General features: G+C 41.6%; 1 protein-coding gene across 1 annotated transcript in view; it reads right to left on the bottom strand.

The window, feature by feature from the left end:
* The window catches only part of CFAP47 (cilia and flagella associated protein 47), a 1022460-nt gene that overhangs the window by 194772 nt on the left and 813714 nt on the right, over positions 1-13974 (bottom strand). The gene's annotated exons all lie outside the window — the stretch shown is intronic.

Below are 13974 nucleotides of genomic sequence, written 5' to 3'. Positions count from 1 at the left end.
GAGCAGAGTCAGGTTACAAGCGGTGTGCCACAAGGGTCTGTTCTGGGTCCTATTCTTTTTAATATGTTTGTGAGTGACATAGGGGAAGGTTTGGTAGGGAAGGTTTGCCTATTTGCCGATGACTCTAAAGTGTGCAATAGGGTTGATATTCCTGGAGGGGTCTGTAATATGGTAAATGATTTAGCGTTACTAGATAAATGGTCAAAGCAATGGAAACTGCAGTTTAATGTTTCCAAATGTAAAATAATGCACTTGGGGAAAAGGAATCCTAAATCTGAGTATTGCATTGGCAGTTCTGTGTTAGCAAAAACTTCAGAAGAGAAGGATTTAGGGGTAGTGATTTCTGACAGTCTCAAAATGGGTGAACAGTGTGGTCGGGCGGTAGGAAAGGCAAGTAGGATGCTTGGCTGCATAGCTAGGGGTATAACAAGCAGGAAGAGGGAGATTGTGATCCCCTTATATAGAGCGCTGGTGAGACCACATTTGGAGTACTGTGTTCAGTTCTGGAGACCTCACCTACAAAAAGATATTGACAAAATTGAACGGGTCCAAAGACGGGCTACAAGAATGGTGGAAGGTCTTAAGTATAAAACGTATCAGGAAAGACTGAATGAACTCAATCTGTATAGTCTGGAAGACAGAAGGAAAAGGGGGGACATGATCGAAACATTTAAATATGTTAAAGGGTTAAATAGGGTTCAGGAGGGAAGTGTTTTTAACAGGAAAGTGAACACAAGAACAAGGGGACACAATCTGAAGTTAGTTGGGGGAAAGATCAAAGGCAACATGAGAAAATATTATTTTACTGAAAGAGTAGTAGATCCTTGGAACAAACTTCCAGCAGACGTGGTTGGGAAATCCACAGTAACTGAATTTAAACATGCCTGGGATAAACATATATCCATCCTAAGATAAAATACAGGAAATAGTAAAAGGGCAGACTAGATGGACCAAGAGGTCTTTTTCTGCCGTCAGTTTTCTATGTTTCTATGTTTCTATGTTTCTATGTGTGCGCAGCCCACGGCCCAGTTGTTCCCGGGATCCAGTTACCTCGTTGCCTCGCGGAGTTCGCCGATGTTTTCCACGAGAAGGAGGCAGATCGGCTACCACCACATAGATCATGCGACTGTGCCAGAGACCTGATCCCTGATGCCAAGCTCCCGGCTGGTCGATTGTACTCCATGTCAGAGCCGGAGCTTGTGGCTCTCAAGGAGTTTGTTGAGAAGAATTTGGCCAAGGGATTTATCTGGCCGTCCAAGTCCCCTTTGTCTGCCCCTGTTTTGTTCGTGAAGAAGAAAATGGGTGATCTCTGCCTCTGCTGTGACTATCGGCGCCTTAACGCCATCACGGTGTGTAATAGGTACCCCTTGCCCTTGATCCCTGAACTCATGGACCGGTTGTGGACGGCAATGGTGTTCACCAAAATTGATTTGCGCAGTGCGTACAATTTGGTCCGGATGCAGGCCGGGGATGAGTGGAAGACAGCGTTCGGCACTCGTTACGGCCACTTCGAATACACCGTTATGCCCTTTGGCCTCACCAACGCCCTGGCCGTATTTCAGCCTCTGATGAACGATGTGTTTCGGGACATGTTGAACCATTTTGTTGTGATTTACCTTGATGACATTTTGGTATATTCCCCGACCCATGCCATGCACTTGGGCCATTTGCGCCGGGTCCTGCTCCAGTTACAGGAGCAGCATTTGTATGCCAAGCTGGAGAAGTGCCAATTCTTCCAGACCACCGTCGAATTCCTCGGGCACATTTTATCTCCAGGTGGCATTTCCATGGACCCGGGCAAAGTGGCCGCGCTGCAGTCTTGGCAACCCCCACGTCGGGTTAAAGATGTACAACGTCTCTTGGGGTTTGCAAACTACTATTGTACTTTTATTCCGGGGTATGCCACGTTAACCAGGCCCTTGACTCGGTTGTTACAAAAACTAGTCCCATTTGGGTGGGGGGAGGCGGAACAGCGGGCTTTTGATGCCCTGAAAGCAGCGTACCTGCGGTGTGTAGTGGCGGATCGCCAGTCTGATTGGTCCAGGTTCCTCCCTGTAGAGGAGTTTGCTTTTAACAACTCCCGCCACTCCTCGACCCGACTCACGCCCTTTTTTGCAAATTATGGCTTCCATCCTCACTTCTTTCCCTTGACCCTCCTAAATTCCCCGGTGCCTGCTGCAGAGGACTTCCTCTCGGAGCTGCAGGTGGTCCACGAGATGGTGAAAAGGTACCTTAATAAGGCCAAGGAGGACTATAAGAGAGTGGCTGACCGCTCCAGACGGGATGTGCCCCCCTTGGTGGTGGGGGATCAGGTGTGGCTGTCCACAAAATACATAGCCTCCGAATTACCCAGACACAGGTTAGATCCCCGGTTCCTGGGCCCTTTTCCCGTTGAAAGGGTTATCAACCCGGTGGCCTACCGGCTCACCTTGCCGGCCAACATGCGGGTCCACCCTGTGTTTCACCGTTTGCTGTTAGTCCCTGTCCCTCCCGATTGTCCGCTCCATCCCAACGTTCCCGTGTTTCCTGCCCCGTGTGTTTGTGACCACCTCCCTGATGCTATGGTGCATGCCATTCTGGATTCCCATTGGGTGGACGCTGACTTCCAATACAAGCTGCAATGGGTGGAGGGGGACCCTGATGATTGCTCCTGGGGTGGAAGCTGCCTTGCTGGACGCTCCCGACCTTAGAAACATAGAAGTCTGACGGCAGAAAAAGACCTCATGGTCCATCTAGTCTGACCTTCTTCGGGATTTTCACACCCGGTTTCCCCAGAAACTGGGTCCTCTCCACTGGCAGGTGGGGAGGGGCCTTCCGAGGGGGGATGGTGTTGTGATTCAGCCTGAGGCTCCTCAGGGACCGGCTGCGTCTCTGCTGGAGCCATGCCCAGAGGAGGAGGACAGTGAACAGGAGAGGGAGGACCAGGCAGACGGGGGAGAGGAAAGTCAGGAAGAGGAGGGAGAGCAGCCTGAGAGCCCCGGGGGGGGGCTCTTCCCAGCTAGTAGCCTGGACTCATTGGATGAAGAAGCACAGGCTATAATTGACATGAGACAGCGACGTGCAGCTCAGAGACGGGACGAATTAGAAAGGTATTTGCATCACTGAATTGGCAACAGCTGGGTTTGGGTGTGGTTCTCCTCAGCAGGGTTTAAAAAGCAGGCCCGCCCTTGCAGCCTTGTGGAGCGTTATCAACTGGAAGTTCTGTGACCCTGCTTCGCTTCTCGGCGTGTCTGATCTTGGCTTGTGGCCTAGAAGTCTGGAAGACTTAGGGGAGGCGTGGGTTTGTTATCTCCAGCGTTGTTTTTGACAGCAAGAATCCTGTTTTATTTCATGGCCTTTGTGAAACCTCTGTGAAGTTCCAGCGTGTTCCTGTCTGTAAGAACAGTTTCTGTTACCTGTGTTTGCTTTGAATTATATAAACTGCCTTTGCTTTTTACCAGTGTGTCTGGCTTCTCTTTTTGGTTGGTGTTGGCTTCTGGAGGGACCCAGACAGAACATACATATGATAAATAAGGGGCTTATGGTATGTATGATTTTATGAGTTTGCATTATGAATTTAAAATATACTTGGAAATGTAGAAGATTGATGAAAGTTAATAATAGTAAATGCTAAGTGCCTGAAAATTAATTGAGCTTTGAAATATTAAATGAAATTATAGAAAAGAATAATTTATGGAAATATATTAATTGATGCATTGGTGTTCAGGTAGATTTTCATAGTATTACTAGTTTGCTATAATACTATGAAAAATATTTAAGAAATGAAGATTTTAAAGCATTTATTAATAGTTGTGTTTTTGGTTTTGCTGGTTGTTTTAGTTTTAGTTTTTGGTTTTGTTTTATTATTAATTTCTTTTAATAAAAAAGAAGGGTTTTTTTTTCTTATTTATTCATCCATCCATCCATCCATCCATCCATCCATCCATCCATCCATCCATCCATCCATCCATTTACTTACTTACTTACTTACTTACTTACTTACTTACTTACTTACTTACTTACTTACTTACTTACTTACTTACTTATAGTTCTATGCCACCCAGTCCCGAAGGGACTGCCGCTCAGACACTATACTTTTCCGCCCACACCGGAAAAAAATTAGAGGGAACATTGGTCTGCAGTTTCATCCTGTAAATGCTCTTAATATCAATAGTCCCACAAATGAAACAACTATTATCTGTATAATAAAGTATACCAACTAAATGCAACGTCAAATATTTCTGCATAATTTGCTATAAAATTTAAACAGCACACTCAGAGATAACTGATCCAAAATATGAAATAGTTACCAACTAGAACAGTGGTGATAAATCTCTTTTTGCTCAGGTACCAAAAGAGACGATAGGTATGTAAAATAGTGCATGCACATACCCACATCCATAATGCCATGCCCTCCAACCATGCATGCGCACACAACACACACATCAATGCTGACGCCTGCAACACCGAAGCATCTGGACTTCCGATAGGCCCAGTGAAGGGCTACCAAAAATTTTACTAACACACAGTGGACGTGGCTTATGCAGGATACACTACATTTTCTTTCAACATCTTTCATTGCAAATGGGGTGCTCTCAGGTGGAGCTCCATTTTTGCTACCCCACTGCATTCCCCCCCATCCAGGCAGCAGCCCACCCCTGGGTAGGCATAGAATCAAAAGCATGTGAAATATTAGTACCACTTTATAAAGCCTTAGTAAAACTAAGTAACACTTATTTGTTTGTTTGTTTGTTTGTTTGTTTATTTATTTATTCGATTTTTATGCCGCCCTTCTCCTTAGACTCAGGGCGGCTTACAACATGTTAGCAATAGCACTTTTTTAACAGAACAAGGCTATTGCCCCCACAATCCGGGTCCTCATTTTACCCACCTCGGAAGGATGGAAGGCTGAGTCAACCTTGAGCCGCTGATGAGATTTGAACCACTGACCTACAGATCTACAGTCAGCTTCAGTGGCCTGCAGTACAGCACTCTACCTGCTGCGCCACCCCGGCTTAGTAAAAAACTTCAAAGGGGAAGTTGTTGTAAGTGAGGTGCATAAAGTCACCAAACCATCAAGTGCAGTTAATAGAAATAAAAAGAGGACACATTTTTTGGTGGGTGACTCGACTGTTAGAGGTGTTGATTTGGGACAGAGTAAGGATGTGGTGAAGGTGATGAGGTGTCTCCCAGGGGCCACTGCCAGCAGGGACAGGAGGCGGATAACAAACATTGTTGATGTGGTGATGCATCTTGGCATAAATGATTTGTCCCAGATAAATGTTAATGTAGTAAAAAGAGATTTTCAATGTCTAAGTGTGGAGCTGGATAAAATAACTGATTCAGTGACTTTCTCAGAGGTGTTACCGGTTTGTGGCCAGGAGGATAAAACAACTTGTATCAGAGAGTTTAATGTGTGGTTAAGGCAGTGGTGTAAAGCTGAAGGTTTTGGCTATGTAAGTCATGATGTCAGTAGGTGGTCTAATAGGGAGTTGTTTAAGAAGGATGATTTGCATCCATCATACAGAGGTACCCAGGTGCTCAGAGAGGAATTCAGAACTTTTTTGGACAGGCATTTGAACTAGGTAAAGGGGACAGAGATGTAACTGATGTGGATGATTTCTGTCCCCGACCAATGAGGATAAATCAGTTTCTGGAAGCTTATGAAAAGGGAGCTGCAAATAAAATAGATGTAGTTGTTGATGATAAGGGGCAAACTAATAATGAAAATAATGTTTTCGGGTAATGTGCACAAATGCTCGAAGCTTGAGCAACAAGCGCTGTGAGTTAATGGGCATAATATCTAGAGATAATTTGGATCTGGTTGCCATAACTATGACATGGTTTAAGGATTCTAATGAATGGGAAATATCCATACCAGGATATACACTGTATAGGAAGGATAGAATAGAGAGAAGGGGAGTTGGAGTAGCCATTTATGTTAAAGAAAGTTAAAAAACCACCATGTAATTCAAAATACATGGAAAGTCCTGCACTGGCTGCCGATCAGTCTCCAGTCACAATTCAAAGTGTTGGTAATGACCTTTAAAGCCCTACATGGCACTGGGCCAGAATACATCCGGAACCGCCTTCTCCCAATGAATCCCAGCGGCCGATAAGGTCCCACAGAGTTGGCTTTCTCTGGGTCCCGTCAACCAAACAATGTCATCTGGCGGGCCCCAGGGGAAGAGCATTCTCTGTGGCGGCCCTGGCCCTTTGGAATCAACTGCCCCCAGAGATTAGAACGGCCCCCACCCTCCTTGTCTTTCGCCAATTACTCAAGACCCACCTTTGTTGCCAGGCATGGGGGGAGTTAGGATATTCCTTCCCCTAGGCCATTACAAGTTATGTATGGTATGTTTGTGTGTATGTTTGGTTTTTATAATAAGGGTTTTTAGTTGTTTTATTAAATTGGATTGTTACATGTTGTTTTTTATCATTGTTGTTAGCTGCCCCGAGTCTGCGGAGAGGGGCGGCATACAAATCCAATAAATAATAATAATAATAATAATAATAATAATAATAATAATAATAATAATAATAATCTGGAGACTCTCTGGATTTGCATACAAAATTAAGAAGGTTCTATCATTAGAATTGGGGTGATCTATAGGCCTCCAGGGCAATCTGAGGAATATGACAACAAGATGGTGGATGAAATTACCCAAACGGCAGTAAAGGGAGATATTGTGGTTATGGGTGATTTCAACATGCCTGATGTTGACTGGAATATCCCCAGTGCCCTTACATGCAAAAGTAAGAATATAGTAGAGGCCTTTACAGGAGCAGCTCTGGCACAGCTGGTTAAGACACCAACTAGAGGGTAGAATATTCTAGATTTAGTTTTTACGAATGGGAATTGGGTTTCATAGGTCAAGGTGGGAGAAAATTTAGGTTGCAGTGACCATCTATGTTTGTGGTTTGATGTAAAAACTGATTGTGAGCAATCCTATACTGCAACCAAAGTATTGGATTTCAGAAAAACAAATTTTAATGCAATGGGGGAATATTTAAATAATGAATTAAAAGGGAGGGATAAAATGGCAGGAGCGAGCACCCTGTGGACTGTATTAAAAAAGGCCATCTTAAAAGCCACTGGACTGTATGTAAGACAAATAACTAAAGGTAAAAGGAAGAAGAAACTGCTATGGTTTAGCAATGCAGTAAGGGCTAAAGTCAATGAAAAAAAGGCTGCCTATAGGAGGTATAAAGATTCGGAAGTATAGCTGATAGAGAGGTGTATAAAGTGAGACAGAAGGGGGTGAAACAGATAATATATGCTGCTAAAGCCTGAAAAGAGGAAGAAATTGCCAAATCTGTAAAGAAGGGGGATAAAACCTTCTTCAGATATATTAGTGATAGGAAGAAGAAAAACTGCGGCATCATGAAGCTTAGTATCGGGAATAATACATGCATTAATGGGAATAAGGAGATCGCTGACCATTTCAATAGCTACTTCTGTTCAGTTTTCTCAAAAGACACCTTACAAAATAATACTATAGAGGGATATAGCACTGCTTCCAGTTGTACGGATTCAGCTCCAGTGATCTTAGAAGTCGATGTCTTAGAAGAACTTGAATGATTAAAGATAAATAAGGCAATGGGTCCAGATGGCATCCACCCCAGAGTTCTTAAAGAACTCAGATCTGTCATTGCTACCCCCCTGACTTATTTGTTTAACCAATCCCTGTTAACAAGAGATGTTCCTGAGGATTGGAGAATGGCCAGTGTTGTGCCTATCCACAAGAAGGGCAGTAGAGAAGAAGCTGGTAACTACAGGCCAGTTAGCTTGACATCAGTTGTAGTTAAAATGATGGAGACTCTACTCAAAAAGAGGATAAATCAGCACCTAAAAAACAATAACTTATTGGACCCAAATCAGCATGCTTCAAACGCTCGACTATCATCCCAGTGCCGAAGAAGCCCTCCATCAAGGAACTGAATGACTACAGACCAGTTGCTCTAACATCTGTAGTTATGAAAACCTTTGAAAGGCTAGTGATGTTTCACTTGAAAACCATCACGGATCCACTGTTAGACCCCCCTGCAATTTACATACTGAGCAAATAGATCAACAGATGATGCTCTTAATATGGCTCTACACTACATCCTTCAACATCTTGAATCTCCAATGACCTACGCTAGGGTCCTCTTTGTGGACTTCAGTTCAGCATTCAATACCATCGTACCGGACATTCTCTTAACCAAACTAAATCAGCTAGCGGTACCTGAACACACTTGTAAGTGGATCACAAGCTTCCTAACAGACAGGAAGCAGCAGGTGAAGATAGGAAAAATCACATCAGATACATGTACAATTAGCACAGGTGCCCCCCAAGGCTGTGTACTCTCACCACTTCTCTTCTCTCTATACACTAATGACTGCATCTCAAACGATCCATGTGTTAAACTACTGAAGTTTGCAGATGATACAACAGTAATCGGACTCATTCGAGACAATGATGAATACGCATACAGACGGGAAGTTGAACAACTCTCCTTGTGGTGTGACCAGAACAATCTAGAACTGAACACACTCAAAACCGTAGAAATGGTGGTAGACTTTCAGAGAAACCCTTCCACCCTTCCACCTCTCACAATACTAGACAACACAGTATCAACAGTAGAGACCTTCAAATTTCTAGGTTCTATCATATCTCAAGACCTAAAATGGTCACCTAACATCAAAAACATCATCAAAAAAGCACAACAAAGAATGTTCTTTCTGCGCCAGCTCAGGAAGCTCAAACTACCCAAGGAGCTGCTGATACAGTTCTACAGAGGAATCATTGAGTCTGTCATCTGCACCTCTATAACCGTCTGTTTTGGTGCTGCAACCCAACAAGACCGACACAGACTTCAGAGGATAATCAGAACTGCAGAAAAAACAATTGCTGCCAACCTGCCTTCCATTGAGGACCTGTATACTGCACGAGTCAAAAAGAGGGCGGGGAAAATATTTACTGACCCCTCACATCCTGGACACAAATTGTTTCGACTCCTACCCTCAAAACGTTGCTACAGAGCACTGCACAGCAAGACAACTAGACACAAGAACAGTTTTTTCCCGAACGCCATCACTCTACTAAACAAATAATTTCCTCAACACTGTCAGACTTTCTACTAAATCTGCACTTCTATTCTACTTTTTTTTCTCATCATTCCTATCACCCATTTCCTCCCATGTTGACTGTATGACTGTAACTTGTTCCTTATATCCTAAGATTTTAATTAATATTGCTTCTTCATTGCTTATTTGACCCCTATGACAATCATTAAGTGTCGTACCACATGATTCTTGACAAATGTATATTTTATTTTATGTACTCTGAGAGCATATGCACCAAGACAAATTCCTTGTGTGTCCAATCACACTTGGCCAATAAAAATCTATCTATCTATCTATCTATCTATCTATCTATCTATCTATCTATCTATCTATCTATCTATCTATCTTTACTGAAGGCAAATCATGTCAAACTAATCTCATTGATTTATTTGACTATGTCACAAAGGTGTTGGATCAAGGTGGTGCCGTGGATATTGCCTATCTGGACTTCAGCAAAGCCTTTGATATGGTTCCACATAAAGAGCTGATAGGTAAATTAGTGAAGATTGGACTTAATCCCTGAATAGTTCAATGGATTTTCAGCTGGCTGAAGCATAGACATCAGAGAGTTATTGTTAATGGCGAGTATTCTGAGCAGAGACAGGTTACAAGCGGTGTGCCACAAGGGTCTGTTCTGGGTCCTATTCTTTTTAATATGTTTGTGAGTGACATAGGGGAAGGTTTGGTAGAGAAGGTTTGCCTATTTGCCGATGACTCTAAAGTGTGCAATAGGATTGATATTCCTGGAGGCGTCTGTAATATGGTAAATGATTTAGCTTTACTAGATAAATGGTCAAAGCAATGGAAACTGCAGTTTAATGTTTCCAAATGTAAAATAATGCACGGGGAAAAGAAATATTCAATCTGAGTATTGTATTGGCAGTTCTGTGTTAGCAAAAACTTCAGAAGAAAAGGATTTAGGGGTAGTGATTTCTGACAGTCTCAAAATGGGTGAACAGTGCAGTCAGGCGGTAGGGAAAGCAAGTAGGATGCTTGGCTGCATAGCTAGAGGTATAACAAGCAGGAAGAGGGAGATTATGATTCCGCTATATAGAGTGCTGGTGAGACCACATTTGGAATACTGTGTTCAGTTCTGGAGACCTCACCTACAAAAAGATATTGACAAAATTGAACAGGTCCAAAGACAGGCTACAAGAATGGTGGAAGGTCTTAAGTATAAAACGTATTAGGAAAGACTTAATGAACTCAATCTGTATAGTCTGAAGGACAGAATTAAAAGGAGGGACATGATCGAAACATTTAAATATGTTAAAGGGTTAAATAAGGTCCAGGAGGGAAGTGTTTTTAACAGGAAAGTGAACACAAGAACAAGGGGACACAATCTGAAGTTACTGGGGAAAAGATCAAAAGCAACATGAGAAAATATTATTTTACTGAAAGAGTAGTAGATCCAGCAGACTTGGTAGATAAATCCACAGTAACTGAATTTAAACATGCCTGGGATAAACATATATCCATCCTGTTGTGGTTAGCTCTGGCCCAGCTCCTGCCCCAAGGACTGTGGATGTGGGGGAGACATCCACATGCTGCAGGCCTGTTTTGCCCCTGGTGGAACCTGCTGATGAAGGCTCCTCTGACCAAGAGGACATGAGTGACAGGGAGGAGGAGAGTGTGGCAGACAGCTCAGAAGGAGATCAATTATCTAGCTCCTCCTTGGATTCAGAACAAGAGTTAATGATACAGCCACACATGCGGAGAGCGATGCATAGGCAACAACAACTGAGAGATTATTATCAAAGAAAATGAGGCCACCTGTGGTTGGGTGGGGCTGTGGTAATTAGTGAGGCTGCTATAAATAGCAGCCTGTGGGTTTGGCCATTGTGGAGGATTATCTGATCGTTGTGTTTCGTGACTGCTTTACTGACTTGGACCTGATTTTTCCCCGCTTTGAAACTAAACCAGAGCAAAGTATGTTTCACTTTGTGAAAGAAGAAGGACTGTGAATTGCCTCACAGCTGCAAGCTAAGTATCACAGAACTGATAAGGGACTTGTACAAATTACCAGTTTGTTTGGAGACAAGTGCTCTTTGCTATACCAAAAGAGGGCTTAGTTTAAGTGAATTTTCATTATAAAGAACATTGTTTTGAATTTTCAAACGTGTGTGTCTGAAATTTGTACCTGTGAATTTTTGGGAGGAGTCTGCCAGAGAGCCCGACAGAACACATCCTAAGATAAAATACAGAAAATAGTATAAGGGCAGACTAGATGGACCATGAGGTCTTTTTCTGCCGTCAGACTTCTATGTTTCTATGTTAACCTAGTAAAACTACACCTGGAAAAATGGAAAACTGTAGCAGTCTGCAATACCTGCAGCCAATCAGACATACCGGTAGTTCAATTAAAGCTATATATATATATTTGACACACATAGTTCGTTCATATATTGCCAGCCCAACTATTATGGACTCCTAACATTTTCCACTTTGGATAGGTCAATATATAATAACTTAAGTGTTGCACCTCATAATTCTTGACAAATGTATCTTTTTCTTTTATGTACACTGAGAGCATATGCACCAAAGACAAATTCCTTGTGTGTCCAATCACAGTTGGTCAATAAGGAATTCTATTCTAATTCTATTCTTACATCTTTAAACCATAGTTTTCACAACACTCTATGTTTAATGGCACCTTACGCTTTAGTGAAATGATCTGCAATATTCTGTTCAATGCAGTATTCTAACTGAACCAGTTTATAATCTTTTCCCAATAGGATTTTGCTTTTTCACATTTCCACCAAAGGTGAAAATAAGAGCCAATTTCTCCTTTGCATTTCCAGCATTTGGGTATAGGTTTTTTAAATCAATTCTAGCTAATTGAATGGGGTTATATGCCATTTATAATACATTTGAACCAGTTTTCTTTGAATGCTGTAGCTAGTGTCAGTTTTAGATTTCTCTCCCATGATTGTTGCCATTTATCAAATTCTATATTGTAACCAAAATTTTGTTCCCATTTTTTCATGTTGACCTTTATTTTACCATTTTCCTTATCTTCAGTTAGTAGATAGATGTTTTCATATTCCCACCATCCCTAATTATGTGTTTATATGTAATGATTTTACCTAGTTTCCTGAAATTTGGGTGAATGAAGGCTTCTGATGGTGAGAATCAATTTGGAATACCTCTATATTTCTGTCTTTTAATTTTTTGCCAGTCTTTTAACAGAGATTTTCTAATAAAATGATTTGTAAAATATCTATGAGTTTTAGCTTTCTCTTCCCATAAAAATGAATGCCATCCAGAGTGCAAATCGTGGGCTTCTAAATTTAGTAACCTGGTGTTGTCTAGTTGAATTCAATCTTTAATCCAAGTTAGAACAGATACATTATAATATTCTTTCCAATCCAGTAAGCTAAGACCACCTTCTTCTTTTATCATTTGTAGGTATTTAAGCCAAATTCTAGGTTTTTTATGCTTCCAAATGAATTTACTAACTAATCTATTCAAATTTGTAAAATAATCTTGCTTAAGATTTATAGCAATATTTTGGAATAAAAAAAGAATTTTAGGTAGTACATTCATTTTAATTGTAGCAATCCTTCCCATAGAGCAAGGGTGGGCAATTAATTTTGCCATGGGGCCGCATTAGAAATTGGGATGGTTTTAGAGGCCCGCACTAATATAATTAACTCAGTTCTACCCTGACCTAAACACCCAGACCCACTGTACAGCACCTAATTGTTTGCTTTACGGCAACAAGGTGCACCACAGTCACTGCGCTGGAGTGTTTGCATGGTTTCTGTGCTCAACCGCTCTCGGTAGGAGGTCAGGTCCACTCCAGTATGAGGATGAAAGAGCTCACTACGTCTGCCAGGACTCCTCCAGTTCCTGCTTTCCTCATGATTCATCAGGAATGCAGGAAACGGAGGAGTCCCGGCAGATGCAGTGAGTTCTTTCATCCTCGCGCTGGAGCGGACCCTGACCTCCGCAGACTGGTCACAGATAGCAGGTGGGCCAGTCACAGACAGCGGTTGGGCTGGATGTGGCCTGTGGGCCGCCCCTTGCCCAGGTCTGCCATAGAGGATAGTTGAAGTTTCCCCCAATTGTCCAAATCTATTTTTATTTTTTTGGTCAATTTATCATAATTATTGGATTTAAGTGTTGAGCATTTTGCTGTTAAGGTAATCCCTAGATATTTTATCTTTTTTGTTATTTGTATATTTAGCTTTGTTGTCAATTCATCTTTTTGGTCGTTTCTCATATTTTTAACTATCATTTTAGTTTTTTGTTTATTTATTCTTAACCCTGCTAAGTTTCCAAATTTTTCAAGTGTATCTATTAATATTGGACCTGATTCTATTGGATCTTTGAGGATGAAAAAGAGATTATCAGTGGAGGCCTGTAATTTATATATATCTTTTTTTTATTTTTAGACCTTTTATTTGTTCATTACTTCTAACTATTCTAGTAAGTACTTTTAGAGTCAAAATAAATAGAAGGGGTGAATGTGGATAGCCTTGTGTCGTACCTTTTTGTATTTGGATCTCAGGTGTTATGTCGCCTTTTACGATAATATTGGCAAATTGTTCTGTGTATATGGCCTTTATTGCTCTTGAAAATTTTTCACCAAAATTAACATTATTGAATGCTTTTGGGGCATCGACAAACACTATTTGTTTCTCATTGTGATGTTCATAGTACTCCAGAGTGTCTAACAGAGTTCTCAAATTATTTCTTAATTGTCTTTTTGGTAGGAATCCGTTCTGGTCAGGGTAAATAAATTTATTTAAGTAGCCTTTTAGTCTGTTTTCCATAATTGAACTGAATATTTTGTAATCAATGTTTAGAAGTGAAATGGGCCTGTAATTAGCTATTAGGATTGGGTCCGTGTCTTTTTTAGATATTAGAGTTATATCTGCATC

The sequence above is a fragment of the Erythrolamprus reginae genome, chromosome 4 (genome assembly GCF_031021105.1).
Source record: "Erythrolamprus reginae isolate rEryReg1 chromosome 4, rEryReg1.hap1, whole genome shotgun sequence".
Classification (NCBI taxonomy): domain Eukaryota; kingdom Metazoa; phylum Chordata; class Lepidosauria; order Squamata; family Dipsadidae; genus Erythrolamprus; species Erythrolamprus reginae.
The sequence above is the reverse complement of the archived record's forward strand: the minus strand, read 5'-3'. Positions and strand labels throughout refer to the sequence as shown.